This window comes from Dromiciops gliroides, chromosome 6 (assembly GCF_019393635.1).
Source record: "Dromiciops gliroides isolate mDroGli1 chromosome 6, mDroGli1.pri, whole genome shotgun sequence".
NCBI classification, from domain to species: Eukaryota; Metazoa; Chordata; class Mammalia; order Microbiotheria; family Microbiotheriidae; genus Dromiciops; species Dromiciops gliroides.
In genome coordinates this window covers 57,592,951-57,611,673 of record NC_057866.1, presented here as the reverse complement: position 1 = coordinate 57,611,673, position 18,723 = coordinate 57,592,951, and positions in this window count along the sequence as shown.

The following is an 18,723-nucleotide window of genomic DNA, read 5'->3' as shown; positions in this document are numbered from 1 at the left end:
TATTAAGTGCCTTCTCTGTGCCAGACAGATGCTAAGTGCTGCAATTTAAAAAAAAAAAAAAAGGAAAAAAAATGGCCCTACTCTCAAGGAACTTACACTCTGAAAGAGGAGATAACATACAAACAAGTATGGACAAATTAGATACAGAAAGGAATTGTAGACCATCAACAGGGGGAAGGCATTCACTTTAAGGGGGATCAGGAAAGGCTCCTCCAAAAGGTGAAACTTTAGTTGACATTTGAAGGAAACCACGGAAAATGGGGCATAGAGAGTATGGGGGAAAGAATTCCAGGCAGGGAGGACAGCTGGTGAAAATGCTCGGAATTGGGAAATGAAGTGTCCTGCATAAGGGACAGAAGGTAGGGCAGTGTCACTGGATCCCACAGTGTTTAGGAATGTTTGAAAAATGACAAAAGGCCAAGTTATTAAGGGCTTTAAAAGCTAAGCAGAGGATTTTATTGCTGATCTAGAAAGCAACAAGGGTGACTAGAGTTTATTAAATACGTGTCGTGTGCAGAGTTCTGTGCTAGGAGCTGGAGAGGTAATATTTTAGAGAAGTCATGGTTTTTACCACTAATGAGTTAATAGTCTGGTAGGGAGCTAGGATAAACATAGGCCTCTAAGATGCATAACATTGAATAAGAAAGTTCCATGGAAAGTCAGAAAGGGATATTGAGCTAATCTTAATGGAAAAGTAGGAATTCATTATATAAATAGAGGGAAAGTCTTCCAGACATGGGAATCATCTTAAGCAAAATTACATGTATGTGAGAACATAGTTTATGACTGTGGGCAGGAGACATATAAAGTGTGGAGGGAAGCAATATGACATAAGACTGGAAAGATAGGGTATCACCAAGTGCTAAAGGCCTTTGAAATCTGTTTAGTAGGCAATATGGAGATATTTTGAGTAAATCTCAGAATATTTTTGAGTACATCTGTATTCTCCAACTAGATGTATAAATAAGAAAGATCATTCTGTCGCATAAGAAGGATGGATTGTGCAAAGTAGAGGCCAAAGGACATTAAAGGAGACTGTTACAGTAAGGATGTGGCAGATTCAGGAGATGTTGGGCAAATAAATTGATTGGACCCGGTAATTGATTGGATATGAGAGGTAAAGAAGGAAGAGTCAAAGATGAACCGAAAGTTATGATAAAAGATTTGTGAATGCTAGTATCATAAATAGGACAAGAAGGAAAGACCACATGAGATTGTTTAAGGACATGTTGAAGCCCCAATGCTCAGAAGATACAAAAGACAAGATTTTAACTCAATCAATTAAAAGGAATAGTTGAAGCTATCAGAAATAAAGACACCACCAAGGGTGAGCTTATATGTACTGTAGACAAGAAAAGAATGCCAAGGACAGACATCTAAGGGAATAGTAAATTTATGGGGTCAGGAAGAAGATACACAAAGGAAAAGCAAACACATGTTTTTCGAATGTTGGAGAATAGAAATACAAATTAATTTATACCTCCCTGCAATAATAGCTATGAAACTCAATAAAAAATAAAAATAAGATTAATAAATAAAATTTTGAATTAATTTATGAGTGTTATAAAAATGTGAAGTATTATTATTATTATTATTCACCATACAAGCATTAAGCATTTATTCCTTGCAAGCCACTGCTTAAAATATTTACAGTTTTGAGTCCATGAAACCAATTCATTTTTTTTCATTAAATATTTATTGAGTCCCAACTACTGAGAAAGGCACTGTTAAAAGCAATGACAGGATCACAAAGATGAAAAAAAGACATGATCTTTGCTCCCAAGCAGATTACTATCCAATACTGATGTAAATGGGAATGGTGATCAGAGTTAGTAATTAGCACAACTGTGCTACATGACTATGGAAAGGATTAATGATTTTTGCCTCACAAGGAAATTATGGTATGGGAATTCCTTCCACCAACAAATACCCAGCCAGATATTAGAAGTACAAGGCTTAGTTTCCTAGCATTCTTAGCATATCCCTCCCTTATCTCACGGACATAACTCATACCTAACCCTATCAAAACTCTATTCTATTCACTCCAAAAAGGCAATTAACCCATCTGCTTGATAAATTCCTGCTAATCTGAAAAGTTTAGAGGAGCTTTTTAAAGGGTATAACCTGCACTTTTAATTCATGACCCTCTGGAGAAAATGCCTTTACGGTATGTGCCATATCACTTCCTGTTATGGTAGAAACTTTCAGGCCAGGCAAAAGTGAGATCTGGGGACAGATGAAGTCTTGCAACATCCTTCAAATCATCCTATATCAGCAATTTCCTACCTGACCTTTGAGTTTAGCTCGTCCTGCCCTATACTTCCCTCCATGAAACACTTTTAAAAGGCCTTTTCAATAGCTAGCCCCTGAATGGAGGGTGGAAACATTTTCTCAAAGTTTAAAATTCTATGGAAAAAAAGCAGTTCATTATCTCAAATCAATATTCTTAATGGGACCAGTAAGAAATAGAGAATGGGAGATAATGACCTTCTGGAATTAAGAGAAGCTATCCTGGAGAGCAATGCCACAACATCACTGCATCAGGGCACTATATGTATGTTTAAGAAGCAGACTGAGGGTGTAATGCATGCATAGAATGTCTGGTGTGGAGACGATGAGGGGCTTATTTCTAGGAGAATCACAACGATGCGAAAGGGAAGTGACTTGGAAAGAATGAAGAATATATCCAGACTTTCAGCAATTGGTTCCCATCAGCTAACCGTGTGATAAAAAGGAGGTTCTTTGGCTGAAGAAGCATTCAGGAAGGTCTGTGTTACAGGCTTGGCCCTTTTGTCCACTTCCCTTTCAGGTGCTGTGAATCCTTTACCCACAGTGTTCAGTGAGAGACCATTATGTAAATGATGAGGTCTTGGGGCTTTCTCTCCTCTGAAGCCATCTGGTCCTCTGAAAGGGTCTTAGCTTTTTCATTTCCACATTAGGTGAAGTTTCTGATCTTGTAAAATTCCTAAGTCACAGGAAACTAGGAGGTGGAGTCCATGCTGGGCTTTGCAGTTAGCCAAGCTCCTTATGCCCCAAATGATCTCTGGAAGTTGACTTTCTGGATCAAGGTTGCTGACATGAGGCAAGCCACACCTGGAAAAGAATTGGATAATACTCATACTGTATAGAAAGCGTACTAAGAGAGATTTGACTGTCCCTAGCGACCAAGTTGGTATAGGGGAATGTATTGGGGAGATATATTTGTGAGATATAGATAGATAGATAGATAGATAGATAGATAGATAGATAGATAGATAGATAGATAGATAGATGGATGGATAGATGGATAGATATACACACACATACACACATATGTATTGTGTATATGTATATATGTGTGTATGTATATGTTTGTATTCTTCAAATTAAATATCTCTTTGTAAAAACGAATTGACAGTAAGTGGGCAAATGGAACTGGGGTACTAGTACCTGCCAACATTTGGGAGAATACAGTAGCTGGGGACTCAAGTTAATTGCATTAGAAAAGAGACATTCCATCTCATTAGACTTCCTGCCTTCCCACCCCACCCCAAACAGAATAGATGCATCCTGCATTTCTCTAGGATAGTGAGCCAGAAAATAAATGCTCCCCAAGAAATGCAGAATTCCTTTTTTTGTATCATCACTGTATCTATTACTCACATCTCAACAACAATAACGATGACATCATGTAATAATTATAAACACATTTATGGTTTGCAAAACATATTCTATTTCTCTATATTTTTTCACTTGATTCTCAAAAAATGAAGTAGGTTCTATTATCATCTCCATTTTACAGATGAAAAAAAACGAAGGTAGAGAGGTGAAGTGAACTGTCTAAAGTCACCTAGCTAGTGTCTGAAACATCATTTGAATACAGGTTTTCCTAACACTAAGAGTTCTACATACTGTTGAAAGGAAAATTCTTCATTTGGGTTTTCATACTGATTAACAAGGCAAAACTCATGACAGAGAGAATTAAAGAGAGTTTATTATAAGTACATCAAGGTAGCAACACGACGAACTGATCACAGAAGATCAGCTATGGCTTCAAGATGGGAACAGCTTTTAGAGATAACTTTAAGACCATTCAGATAGATTGACATCAGCAAAAGAGGTTGAGCCCTTGCATCTCACTTCTTCCCCAAGGTAACAAGAATGTGACAATTTGCAGGTAAGAGTACAAAGATCACCAGTAGGGCATGAGTGACAAAGAGCAAGTAATGCAAAAAGCTGCAGACTTGGTGTCATCTACCCCAAGCTGGCCTGGGAACAATGAGTCACTGAGTCAACATAACTTTCAATAGTACTCCACTAGAGTGTCAGACATGTAACTGGTGGGCCATGTGGCCCAAACAAGGTTAAACAAAATTTGGAAATATTTACCAAAATAAGTAAAAATACAATAAAATGTTACATTTAAAACTAAGTCAATATGTGGTCTGCATGGAGTCTTATGGATGTATTAGTGACTCTGTTTGTATTTGAGTTTGACACCATTGTACTATGCCATGCTGCCTCTCATGAAACTTACAGACTTGTTCCATCAAGTTGAGAAAAGAAATGCTTTTGCTTGAAGGGCATATAATTATGTGTCTAACAGCATCTGCCTTAGTAGAAATCTATCATGTTACATATGGACCACAGAGTTGACCCTTATTAGCAGGAACAATGTTAACTAGGGTCAAACATGCTTAGAACAGCATTTTCATGTTAATAGTTCTATTAAAAACCAACCATACATTTTCTTTTTATGGAGTCGGGAATACAGGCCATATTTCTAGCTCCTAAAAATTGAGTTTATCTCTTTCAAAATTATATGACTATGGAAAGGATTAATGATTTTCACTGCAGACAGAAATTATGGTATGGGAACTCATTCCACCAACAAAGATTATACACTTTGACTTAGTTAATTGGCCTTACAGGCTTCCCTGAGGCCAGAAAAGAGGCTTATCCATGGTCATATAGCTTAAGTTAAAAATGAAATTTAAACCTAGATTCTCCTAAACTCTAAACTATGGAGCAAAATGATATATGGGATGAAGAGGCAGCTTCAAAGTCAGGAAGACTTGGGTTCAAGTCTACCCCTAGCTTGGCAGAAATTCTAAAACCAAGGTGCTGTTTCCACAGTTCAACTATTCAGTACATAAGCTGAATATTTCTGCTTTGGGCCCATCAGTCAGCATCACTGTGCTCAGTAAAAGGAGTATTGCCTGTAATGGAGCCCAGCTCTAGCTATCAGGACTCTATATGGAATGGGCCATTCAAATTAAGCAATTTAATGGAAGAGATCTTTGAATAAATGATTGAATAAATTGGTCATTTAAAAATGAATATCATTCCATTGAATTATATTAGGGAAATAAATTATATAGATAAAAATATAAAATTTAGAGTACACTCCATTTGTGTATATTTCACCTTATTTTCTGTGATTTGTATCTTCTTGATAGAAAATCATTATTTTCTCTCAAACAAAGGAAATACAATTGGGTCTAAAAATACTCAAAGTGGAATAGGAACTGGATAGAGGTAGGACTTGTGATTACATCGGCAGAGGGAGCTCTTTGTGAGGAAACTCTCTACCAATGGAGGTTGACACCTTCCATTGCAATTGAGTTTTTTAAAGTTGCCTAGGGCATTGAGAGATTAAGTGATTTGCCTAGTATATGTGTGTGTTTGGCTCCGTCTCTCACATATGCATATATACCACATACATGTCCTGTACATATGAAAATGCCATGAACACATATATCCAAAAACACCCACATGCATATACTTATATATATGCATACATGTACATCACATATATGTATATATAAGTATGCACTACATATGCATATATGCTTCTATATTTTTTAGACAGAGATGTGTGTATGTATATATGTGAATGTGTTTATGAGTATACATTTACATGAATGAATGTGTGTGAGAGACAAACAGAGACATACATACCCTGGGCAAATTGCTTAACCTCTCAATGCCCTAAGCAACTCTTTAAAACAATAACTGCATAGAGGATGCCAACTTTCATGGATAGAGGGAGTTTCCTCACAAGAAGCTTCCATCACAGGTTGCATCCGTATCCAGTTTCTATCACAACTTGAGTATTTGTGGCTCAGTATTTCTAGTTGAGTATTTCTAAGTCCCAAGCTGAGTATTTCTATCTTGTTTGAAGATATTTCAGGAAAAAAAAATAATCACTTTCCATCAAGAAAAAGATACTAATCACAGAAAACAAGGTGAAATATACAGAGAAGTATATTACATAATTTATATTATTACTTCCTTAATACAATTTATTTTTCTAATACTATTCAGCCTCAGAACATTGATTTCAAAATGATTAATTTATTCCATCATTCACTCAAAGTTCTCTCCTATTAAATGTTGCTCAGTTTGATTGGACCATTTCAATTAAGGTCCTCACAGGTAAGTCTGGCTCCCTTATAGGTGAAACCTTATTTCACTTGGCACCAGTTGGGGCAGCTGGGTGGCACAGTGGATAAAGCACTGGCCCTGGATTCAGGAGGTCCTGAGTTCAAATCCAACTTCATACACTTGACACTTACTGGCTGTGTGACCCTGGGCAAGTCACTTAACCCTCATTGGCCCACCCCCAAAAATGTATTACATACTTAGCACCAGTGATGGGCAAAATTCAGAAACATTCAGCTCCTCTTCCAGCCAGCTAAGCTGCAGATTTAGAATGAGAATTCCTTTACATCTATTATTGCTTTTGAAAGATATTGGGCATGGCTAGAAAAGTGATATGACTTGTTAAAAATAAAGAAACTATAACTTCTACAAACCAAGTAAATGCCACTTTTTTTACAAATAATCATTTCAGAAGCATATAATGTATTCGCTCCAAACTCTGCCATTGCTCTAGATTTTGTAATCCTTCTTTCAGAATTGCCTTCAGAGCTTACATCATTATGTAGCAAAGATGTTTGACACAGTGGAAATCTTCCTAAATAATGCGTCACTGAATTTTAGTTGTGAAAATATAAAATATGTGACTAAGATTGTGGAAAACAATCATAGGATCTCAGCTTTAGAAATGGAGGGACCTCAGATGCCATGGAGTGTAACTCATCCTAAAATTTCAGATGAGGAAACTGAGACTCAGAAATATTTCTTCTTTTCCTTTTTTCTTTCTTCTTTCTCTCTTTTTTTTTTCTGCAGGGCAATGAGGGTTAAGAGACTTGCCCAGGGTCACACAGCTAGTAAGTATCAAGTGTGTGAGTACAGATTTGAACTCAGGCCCTCCTGAATCCAGGCCAGTGCTTTATCCACTGTGCCACCTAGCTGCCATGAGCTCAGAAATATTAAATTACTTTGTCTAGAGTCACACACTAGTAAGAATCTGGAGCAGGATTCCAACTCAGGTCTTCTAAACTCCAACTCCCTACCTAGCTACCTAGTATATCCAGTACATTCAACATCCTTTTCCCTTTACATGCTCTCACACTAGCTCAGGGCCTTACCTGCCTGCAAGAATAATTGCAATAATCTCATTATTGCCTCCTTGCTTCTAGTCTGTCAATTACACTGAATCCTCCATTCAGCTGTCAAAGTAACATTCCTAAAGCAGATGTTAGGATATGTTATTACCCTGCTAAGAAACTACAGGGCTCCCTATTACCCCTAAGCTACAATAGCTCAGGCTGGCAATTGATAACCCTTTTACAGGCTTGCTCCAGTCTACCTTTTCAGGTTTCTTCCCTCTCCCCACTCTGGATTTATTTCACATTTTCACAAACTCTACATCCCAGGAGCAATGTTTTGTTTTGTTTATTTTTTCTAAGTTGTCACCCATATCTGGAATTTTCAATCTTCGCATCCACCTATCTTGGAATCTCTAGCTTTTGGGGGTTTTTTGTTTTGTTTTTGGCAGGGCAGTGAGAGTTTAAGTGACTTGCCCAGGGTCACACAGCTAGTAAGTGTCAAGTTTCTGAGGCTGGATTTGAACTTAGGTCCTCCTGATCCAGGGCCAGTATTTTTCCACTTTGCCACCTAGATGCCCCCAATCTCTAGCTTTTTTCAAGAGTCTACTACTAAGACAAAGCTTCAATGATGCCCCCAGTTGTTAGGGCTCTCTAATTTAAATTACTTTTGTATTTGTTGCTATAATATTTACCTATATCTTATCTATGAACATCCTGTCATCTGTCCGTGGGATATAAACTCTTTGGAGTCAGAAGCTGTTTTGTTTTTATCGCTGTAGCCCCAGTCTAACATTAATCAATGTTGAATTGAATTGAACTCAACATCTGGATCCATCAATGGTAGGTTGAATTGACTACAACATCTGGATCACAAATTGAGAATATTCAGAGGGACAGACAATCATTCACAACACAATTTTAAGGGGACCATCTGTCACTTATCTCAAAATAAAAAGCAACTTTCTCTTAATTGTCATGCAGATATCTTTAAAGCGCCCTGGTTATAATTTTTTCCAAGTTATAATTTTTAAGTGTTTCTCCAGGAATATTATTTTAATTTCAGGAGACTAAATTGTTTTCCATAGCTTTAATTTTCAAATTAAACCATTTATGAGAAACAGCATTAAAAAATCAATACAGAAAATAAATGGAACTATTTGTATTTAAAGTAATTCATTTCTATTTGTAAAATGTAGTATCTTTAAAGTCGTCTTTTTCTCTGACCATCTTAGTGAGTATGACTTTTGTCCGGTTTTGATCCTATTTTTGTGTTTGTTTTGCATTTACTTCAGGAGGATTTTTCCAGTTTCCTTTGTACTGAACATACTTCAGGGTTAACTATTTTTACAATATAACTAATCAAATGGATCACATTTGCATCCCTTTTATGATCCCTATGTAATGAGCAGTCAGGGTTAGACTGGGAAGGTCTCAAAGGAAATCATAGTGGGAAAGTTCCTACATAAAGAAAGTTTAGGAAAGTCCAGTATATTGTTTTTAAAGACTGAAAAGAAGATTACTCCACCAACTTTAGCCATGTCTTAAATCATAACCATGTGTTTAAAAACTATATCAAAACAGGATTTTCATTCAGTCACATTCACTTACCCTCCTCACAATGTGAATGGGAATAAGACAGAAAGACATAACAAATCATGAATCAGCAATATATAAAGGACAGGATACACTAATCTGGGGGCAGCTAGGTGAGGACCTGAGTTCAAATCTGGCCTTAGACACTTGATGCTTACTAGCTGTGTGACCCTGGGCAAATCCCTTAACCCTCATTGCCCTGCAAAAAAGAAAGAAAGAAAGAAGAGAGACGAGAGAGAGAGAGAGAGAAGAAAGAAGAAAATTAAAAAGGAAAAGAAGAAATATTTCTGAGCCTCAGTTTCCTCATCTGAATCTTAGGGTGAGTTTGCACTCCATGGCATCTGAGAGAACAAATGGACGTGACCAAATACACACAGAAGCATTCTGTGCTGAAAGCAACATAAGTTAGAGATACTTAAGGATTTGTTTTCAAGATACCTTACATAGGAGGAGGCACTATAATTATATTTTTACTGCATAAAGGGAGACTATAAAACTATATGCCTATTTTCTCATCCCTGTAAAATCTTTGCAAGAATGATCTATGTAGGGGCAGCTAGGTGGTACTGTGGATAAAGCACTGGCCCTGGATTAAGGAGAACCTGAGTTCAAATCTGACCTCAGACACTTGATGCTTACTAGCTGTGTGACCCTGGGCAAGTCCCTTAACCATCATTTGCCCTGAAAGAAAGACAGAGAGGACAGAGAGACAGAGAGACAGAAAGAAAGAAAGAAAGAAGAAAGAAGAAAGAAAGAAAGAAAGAAAGAAAGAAAGAAAGAAAGAAGAAAGAAAGAAAGAAAGAAAGAAAGAAGAAAGAAAGAAAGAAAGATATATGTGCATGGTGAGGATATCCTGATGAAAAACAGGAAAGAGGAAAAGGGTCACTTTCACAGACCATATTGCAGTAACAAAACAGAATAAAGTGTTAGAGAATAAAATCCTACTCATTTACCAACTATAAAAAAGCAAGCGTATCAGTAGAGCAAGAATATAAGCTCTCCTCAAATAAGATGTCTTCCATGCATATGTAAAAGTTAAGTCACATTCACACAAGTTATTAAAGTGATCATTTTTTACTGAGTGATCTTCTGGGTTAGTCAGTAAGTCAATAAACATTTATTAAGTGTCCGCTATATGCCAGGCACTGAGCTAAATGCTTACAAAGAAAGACATAAGACAGTCCCATGTTCTCAAGGAGCTCACTGTATTAACAGTAAGTGAAGCATAAAACAAGGAGATGCATTGACAAAGTAATTGTAAAGTGTTTTTATATTTATAGAGGATACCTTATAAAGGATCCAAAGAGAAGACTTACCTACTGATAGGATTCTTTATGTTGTCACAGTCACAGGTGATATATTAATTACCTTGATACTAACAAGACTAAAGTATGATCAATGAAATCCATCCATTCAAAAGATATTGACCAAATAATCTACACTAGAAAGGCAAATGAGTCAAAAAATTTACATTGCTCATCTGGACATCCAATTGTATGGGAAGTCCACTGAGTTAGTCCAAAGGTAAATTACTTATTGTAAAAATAATACTACAGATTGACAATTAGCAGGGTCCAGAATTGAATAAGAAGAGAAAAACAGAGTTTAATTTTAATAAAGTTCATGCCACTTTCTATGATCCCAATCTCCCCTCTTCTTAACTATTCTTATTTTTAAGGATACCATCATCATTATAGTCACAATATTTTGGGGGACTATCCTTTACTCCTCTCTCTCATTTCTCATAGCCAATTTCTGTGTCTTTTTGATTCTACCTTCACAACTTGTCTTAAACCTCTTTACTCACTATTCATGGTCTGCCACACTAGTTTTGGACCTCATCAACTGTCACTTTGACTGTTACAATAGCCTGCAAGTCTCCCCACACCTTATTCCTCTCCTCTCCAATCCATGTTCTAGACATTTAACTTCTGTGTTTTTATCCAAAATCAAAGAATATTATATATAGATATAGTATATGTGTGTATGCATGTATGTATATGTATACATATATATGAATGCATGAACGTATGAATGTGTGTATGTGTATATGTATGTGTGTTTGTATATCACTAGCAAAGAATGAATAGGCTTGGAACAAATTGTGAATCAAGGGCTAGAGGAAGCCTGACCAATTGGGCATGTGTGGAGATACACAGATAGATGATAGATAATAGATAGATAGATAGATAGATAGATAGATAGATAGATAGATAGATAGATAGATAGATAGATAGATAGATAGAAATTATAGATGATAGATGGATGTATGGATGGATGGATGGATGGATGGATGGATGGATGGATGGATGGATGGATAGGTTTATGGATGGAGACAAAAATATGCAAGAGGCAACTTGAACTGGCTCATAGGAACCAATTATTAAATTTTTATTTTGAACACTTACATCTTAGAGATCAGCAAATGCTGGAATTCAGGGCTTGGTTTATTTTTGTTGATTGTCTAGACTTAAGAAAGTGATAAAGAAAATACCTATCAGTTTTATGATGAAGAAAAAAAGCTATCTGTTGCCATATGGAAAAAATGCTCTAAATCACTATTGATTAGAGAGATGTAAATTAAAACAACTCTGAGTACCACCTGACACCTATCAGATTGGCTAATATGACAAAAGGAAAATAATAAATGTTGAGAAACTGTGGAAAAATTGGAACACTAATGCATTGTTGGTGGAGCTGTGAACTGATCCAACCATTCTGGAGAGCAATTTGGAATTATGCCCAAAGGGCTATAAAGCTGTGCATACCCTTGACCCAGCAATACCACTTTTGGGTCTTTTTTCCAAAGAGATCATAAAAAAGGGAAAAGGACCCACATGTACAAAAATATTTATAGCTGCTCTTTTTGTGGTGGCAAGGAATTGGAAATTGAGGGGATGCCCATCAATTGGAGAATAGCTGAACAAGCGATGGTATATGAATGTAATGGAATTATATTGTGCTGTAAGAAAGGATGAGCAGAAGGAGTTCAGAGAAACCTGGAAAGACTTGCATGAACTGATGATGAGTGAGATGAGAAGAACCAGAAGAACATTTTGCACAGTGTCATCAACATTGTGTGTTGATCAACTGTGATAGACTAGATTCTTCTCATCAATCCAATGGTACAAGAAAGTTCTAAAGGACTCATCATGGAAAAGGCTCTCCAAATCCAGAAGAAAAAAAGGAACTATGGAATATGGATTCTGAGTGAACCATATTATTTCTCTTGTTTTTGGTGCTGTTGTTTTTCTTTTTTGAGGTTTTTCCTTTTTGCTCTGATTCTTCTCCTTATAACATGACTAATGCAGAAATATGTTTAATGTTATTATATATATATATATAACCTATATCAGATTACCTGCTGTCTAGGGGAGGGGGAAGTGAGGGGAGTGAGGGGACGGAGGGAGAAAATTTGAAATTGGAAATCTTATCTAAACAAATGTTGAAAACTAAAAATATATATATATATTTTAAATGTCAATAATGTAGATTACATTTAAAAGTTAGTTGTGCATACAATATTTTTAAAGACTCAATTGTTAAACATTTATCATGTAAATGGAGTTACAAACCCTGCAGAACCTGTTTCCCTCTTTCCCAAGGAAATAAAACCAGAGGGAGACCATGCTTATAAAAGTCAAGAGTGATCTTTATTAATAAGATACTTATATACATGTAGAAAAACAGGCTAGTGATGAAACAGCTCAGTTTGGGGAAAAGCATACAGTAGTTTATATACTTTTCTAATAAAGGAAGTTGGGAAATGGGAAATGGAAGCAGGAAATGGGCTGATCTGGGAAGGGAAAGGAAGGCATGTTATGGATGGAGAGTTCCAAGCATGAGGGGTTGAAGAGTTTCAGGAACAGAAGTACTGACTTCTTGGTACAGGATAAGTACAAATGTCACAGGGAGTCCAAGGCTTGAGTACAGACAAGAAGATAAACAGGAAGCCTCCAAGGGTCCAAAGCTAGCTGATAGCTCAGGGGCCATCCAAGGCATGTTTCAGCTTAGCTAGTTTCAGGTTCACCGATTATGCACTTCCAGCTGGGTTTACTCTTAGTCACCACAAAAGAATACCGGTTTGTCAAGCCATTCTGTATCCTGATTGGTCAAGTTAATCCCATACAGCTACCGTAGTTACCTGAACAATTGAGGAGGTCAAGCAAATCAATGTAGTTAGCATATTCATTTTCACAATCAGCACATACATGGATATAACTACATGCATACTTTATATATATGTGTGTGTATATATATACACACACATACATATATACACAGAGATACATATGTGTATAGTTTTATATATATAGTTATATAATGTAGTTATATATTCTAGTTATACAATATATTATTATATATAGTTAGAGTTAAAGCTAGTTACGTAGTTATATCTATATCTATATGTATATGTAATCTATATATCTATATTAGATTGTGTATATATAGAAACTATATCCATCCACCTATTTTATAATCTAGTTAGATTGAATATATGGATGGACAGATATAGATGGATGATATAGATGGATTATATAAATATATAGATGAGTTTCTACATTCATGTGTATGTATATGTATATCTATGTCCAAATTGATAGGCACCATCTAGACCTTTATTTACAGTTCCATTACAAGAGAGCTATAGATAGAGGGAAGGGGAAAATGGAAAGGAAGGGAACCTGAGCCAAATAGGTAGTATCTGAGGCCAAATATGAAGTCAAGTTTTCCAGACTCAAGTCTTAATGCTCTATCCATTGTATTACTTGCATAGGGGGTGAGGTGGAAGGGGGTGAGGTGGAAGGGGGAGACAGAGAGAGACAGACAGAGAGAGAGAGAGAGAGAGAGAGAGAGAGAGAGAGATGAGAGAGAGAGATGAAGGAGAGAGAAGGAGAGAGAGAGAGGAGGAGAGAGAGGAGAGAGAGAGAGAGAGAGAGAGAGAGAGAGGTATATACCTAAATCATAGTAAACCCAAGTTTAGTTTGGTTTCACCACCTACTAGGCTAATTCAAATCAGAATTCAACTTATAGATTTCCTAAAACTAGGAAACTAGGAGATTTAATTATCTTCTGAAGCAAACATGAACCAGAGAGTTTTCAGTTATTTTAAGTTCCTGTCTCAAGAACCTGTCTTTGATGAATAATAAAAAAAATCCAAAATGAAAGCAATCCATCTCAAAACCCATTTCACAGGATGAGCAGCACAGTAAAAAGAGAAAGAAAAACACATTTAGGATGCCGAACAAGGCATAGTCTCATTTATGAGAGGCTTGCTATTGAAATTTTTTTTAAATGTTATTCAAGGGCATATGAATTATCTAAACAGCAAAAATATAATTTAAATTTAATGCTAGACTTCCAGGTAAAGTCCATTAAACTATAACAGACAAGAAACAAAAGGCTCATATTATTTGAAAAGTACACGTTTAGTCTTTAAATAATTTACAAATAAATTGCAATGAAAGACAAAAATTAATACATTTTAATTAGAACATTTTGGAGGTAAAGGGAGGAATTAAGACAAGATACTAAAGTTTTCATACCTTTCTAATTTTTACTTTTTTGAAGCTCTTAGAAATATGTTGTCTATAGCACTGGACAAATTGATGTAAGTTCTAAAAGGGGGAAAGAATGAATGTTTATGTAACTTGTATGTAATTTAGAAGAGAATATCTTCAATATGGGGCAACAGGATGGCACAGTGGATAGAGGGCTGGACCTGGAATCAGGAAGACCTCATCCTCCTGAGTTCAAATCTGGTTCCAGACCCTAGCTTTGTGAGCCTGGGCCAGTCACTTAACCCTATTTGCCTCAATTTCCTCATCTATAAAATGAGCTGAAGAAGGAAATAGCAAACCACTTCATTATCTTTGATAAGAAAATCCACAAGAGTCATGAAGAGTCAGACATGACCAAAATGACTAAATACCTTCAATATTACTAGCAAAGAGTACATATTAAGAAGTCAGCATTGAAATGGAAAACCATTTTTCTTCTGGTTTGCTTTTTAATATCAGAAAAAATGTATTTGTAAGTGAATAAAAGGTATTAAACTATAATGCCAACTATATGTAAAAGAAGCAAATGACTAAGATATACACGATCCATCTGTATATTTAGATGCTAGGCTTTCAAGGTCCAAAGTTTCTTTGGAAATGAACTGTACATTTCAGTAAGGAGGTCTTCAAATCCTTTCATGAAAAAAAAATATTTACAATTCAGAAAAGTTACATGCAAAAATATATTAACTGTATAGTCCTACTTTACCATACACAGTGAAAAGAGGAAATTCTGTGAATTATTACTGAAATTCTATTCTCTCCTTGTGGACTATCTCTATTGATTTAGCCATACCCACCTTTTCTGCAACAGTAGCAGAGTTGCTTAGTGCAAATGAACAGATATTGTATTTGGCAGCAGACAATCCGAAGCTTGAGTTCTAGTTTTGATACTTGGCTATTTGAACAGGCAAGTCATTTAACCTTTGTGATCCTGTTTCCTTATCTGTAGAATGTGATATTGGAACTGCCCAGGTCACTAGCAAAGAACAAAGCCTATAAATAAAAATGAATTACTGTTGTAGTTGTATAGATATAATTTATATTTATAATGGAAACAAAAACCTTCAACCAGTTTCAGCCCTCTGAGTAGCCTGATTGATTCACCTCCTGTTACCTTAGGGTATAGTTTCTGAACTGGCAACTTCTCTCTGCTCCAGACCACTTCTGTCCCCTGATCATTATTCTGACTTCTGGGGTCAACAGAACATATTTAATTCTTCCTCTTCCACAATAAGCCTTTGAATACTTGAGGAAGGCTACCACTGAGAGAGGGAGCATTTTAGAGAAGAAAGAGCAAAGTATAGGAGTTAGAATCATAGGACCTGGATAGATAGTTCCACATTGCTTTATAGGATGGTTGGACCAATTACTAGCTCTGATAATGGTGCATTCATATGCCCCTCAATCAAAGTATATGAACAGGCAGTTTTTAAAGAAAGAAATCTAAATTATCAACCATCATGTGGGGGAAAAGTTCTAAATCACTAATAATAAGAAAAACACAAATTGAAACAACTCTGAAGCAACACCTCATACCCATAACATTGACAAATATGACATAAAAGGAAAATGACAGCTATCTGAAGGGAATGGAATGATTTCAAAATGTCTTTTATTGGAAAGACATGTCCAAAGGGGAGGGAAAATGGTCAGGTTGGACATCTCTCTCTCTCTCTCTCTCTCTCTCTCTCTCTCTCTCTCTCTCTCTCTCTCTCTGCGTGTATCTGTCTGTCTCTCTTTCAGAACAAAGCTTGAAATAATAATAGTAATAATAAATTAATTTTTAATATTTCTGTCGGGCTTGTGATGAAAACACAGAGTGTTTCATTAATCTTTTTTCTTGAACATCACCAAATTCACATATTAATGGAAGGACAGGACTACATTGATATTAGCATACTCATGATAAAGGAAATCAGAAGAAAAAAAAAGGAAGCTGCAGATAAATGGCTGACAGTTTCTCCTCAGAGAGAGAAACAAAGAAGCGATCAGAGTTGGTTTCATCATGAGCCCAAATGCAATTAGAAATAGCATGTCATAGGATACTTGATCATCTTGTCTTGTAATGTGCATAATGAACATAAGCCAAAAAACCACTATGGAAATAATTGAACTTATGTGCAAACATCTGTAGCAGAGGATGAAAGAAAAAAAATTTACAAAGAATATGAAAAGATACTCCAAACCCAGTCAGTCTATATTTTCATAATAAGTGACTTCAATGTAAAGGGGAAAAGGGGAATATAGTGAAAAAAATATGTTGAAAATATGATTTCTGTTAAAGAAACAAGGGAGTCTGGTAAGTTGTGAAATTGAAAATGTCTACAGAAAGCTTGGTATAAAAAAATGGATATACCACATCATCCCAAGAAAATGAAGAGGTAAATATGGTAGGAAGACAACAAGGAGTTGGAAAAGGTATTTCCATAATTATCTATTTTCATCATCAGTGACAGTGTAGCCACCACATTTGGGTTCTATTATTTCACTCATTGATATGCTACTGTATATACGAAAGAAGAAATGGTGGTTATTTTCAGGGAGTTATGAAGTGTGACTGGAAGATCAAACATATAAATGAATGAATATAATGAATAATATAAAATGAAGTTCATGCTGCAACTGGTACAATTTGGAAAGCAGTTAAGGAAAATTTTACAAGATCTATCAGGAAGTGATATATATCAAATAATATTTCTATTCAAAAAAAGAGGAGAGGATTTTATTAATTTCTAAATCACATGCTCACTTGGTAATATATAGGAAATATAATCTACATATACATATCCTTGATGAATATAGGACAAAAAAGCAAAAAATTAGTCCTTTGTACCTCAAAAGTGTTTAAACACTTTTTGCATGGAGGGCATCTTATGTAAAAAGCAGCATAAGAGATATCATCCAGGAAATTTATGACCAAAAAAAGTGGATCATCCAATGAACAACCCATGTCTTGCCTTAATACCTAGGGAATATTAAATTACCTGAGTTAAGTCTTCTAGGATATTGGACAGATATCCTGTGGAGAATCTATATAAGAATAAGAACAAACACTACATAGGATGAGAAGATGCTGTCAGCGGTGGGAGTGTTCACATCAGTGAGATCACAGATACAGTGAAGATGTTCTTGCTCCAGGTATAACAGATAAAAGACTTCTTGTTATTGCTGCTGCTGCTCTTAGGACTCATTGCCAGATAGCTTATTTTGCACATGAACATTGTGGTTATTCCAATGAAACCATGATATTCTTTGGTATTCATTCTCAGTCAATTGTCATCATTTATGAATCTTTAAAAAGTATCTATTCATCAGTTTCTACTTCTGCAACTTATCTATTTTAGGTAGGTAGGTGCCTCAATGGATAGAGCCTAGAGTCTAGAAGACCTGTATTCAATTCAGCCTCATACACTTACTAGTTGTGTTAGCCTGGGCAAGTCACTACCTCTGTCTTGCCTTAGTTTTTTCAACTCTACAATGGGGATAATAATAGTAACTACATCCCCGAGTCACTATGAAAATCAAATGATATAATAATTATAAAATGCTTAGCACATTGGTTGGCATGTAATAATCACTATGTAAATATTAGCTATTATTATTCCTCCATTAGACTGGCTGGGCTTTAGTATACTCCTGCCCAGGTATTTCTTCTTTTTATCATTTTCTGTAACTTCACCCAGATGCTCCCCATTATGTATTTCTCCTCAGGTTCACAGTTCAAACAGGGACTTTCTGTTATATAATACCCTTTGACCACTATTTTTAGTTAATCTGATTCTTTAGAAAAAAGAACCATCTTCCCTTAGCATATTCCAGTCATGTTATCCCACCAAGTCTCAGTAATTGTTCTGAGGTGATATGCACCTTCATGCATTACAATCTCTAATCCACTGTATTATCCAAACTTTGGAAATTGTTATTTCCGAGTGTATGAGTATCTTTCCTCATCCTTCATCACGCCATTGTTTCTTCTGAACTATGGAATTGTTGTTGTTCAGTTGTGTCCAACTACTCTTCATGAGCTCATAGATCACAGCATACCAGGCCCTTATGTCCTCTACTATCTCCTTAAGTCTGTCCAATTTTACTGTCATGTGATTTTCTTGGCAAGATACTGTACTGGTTTG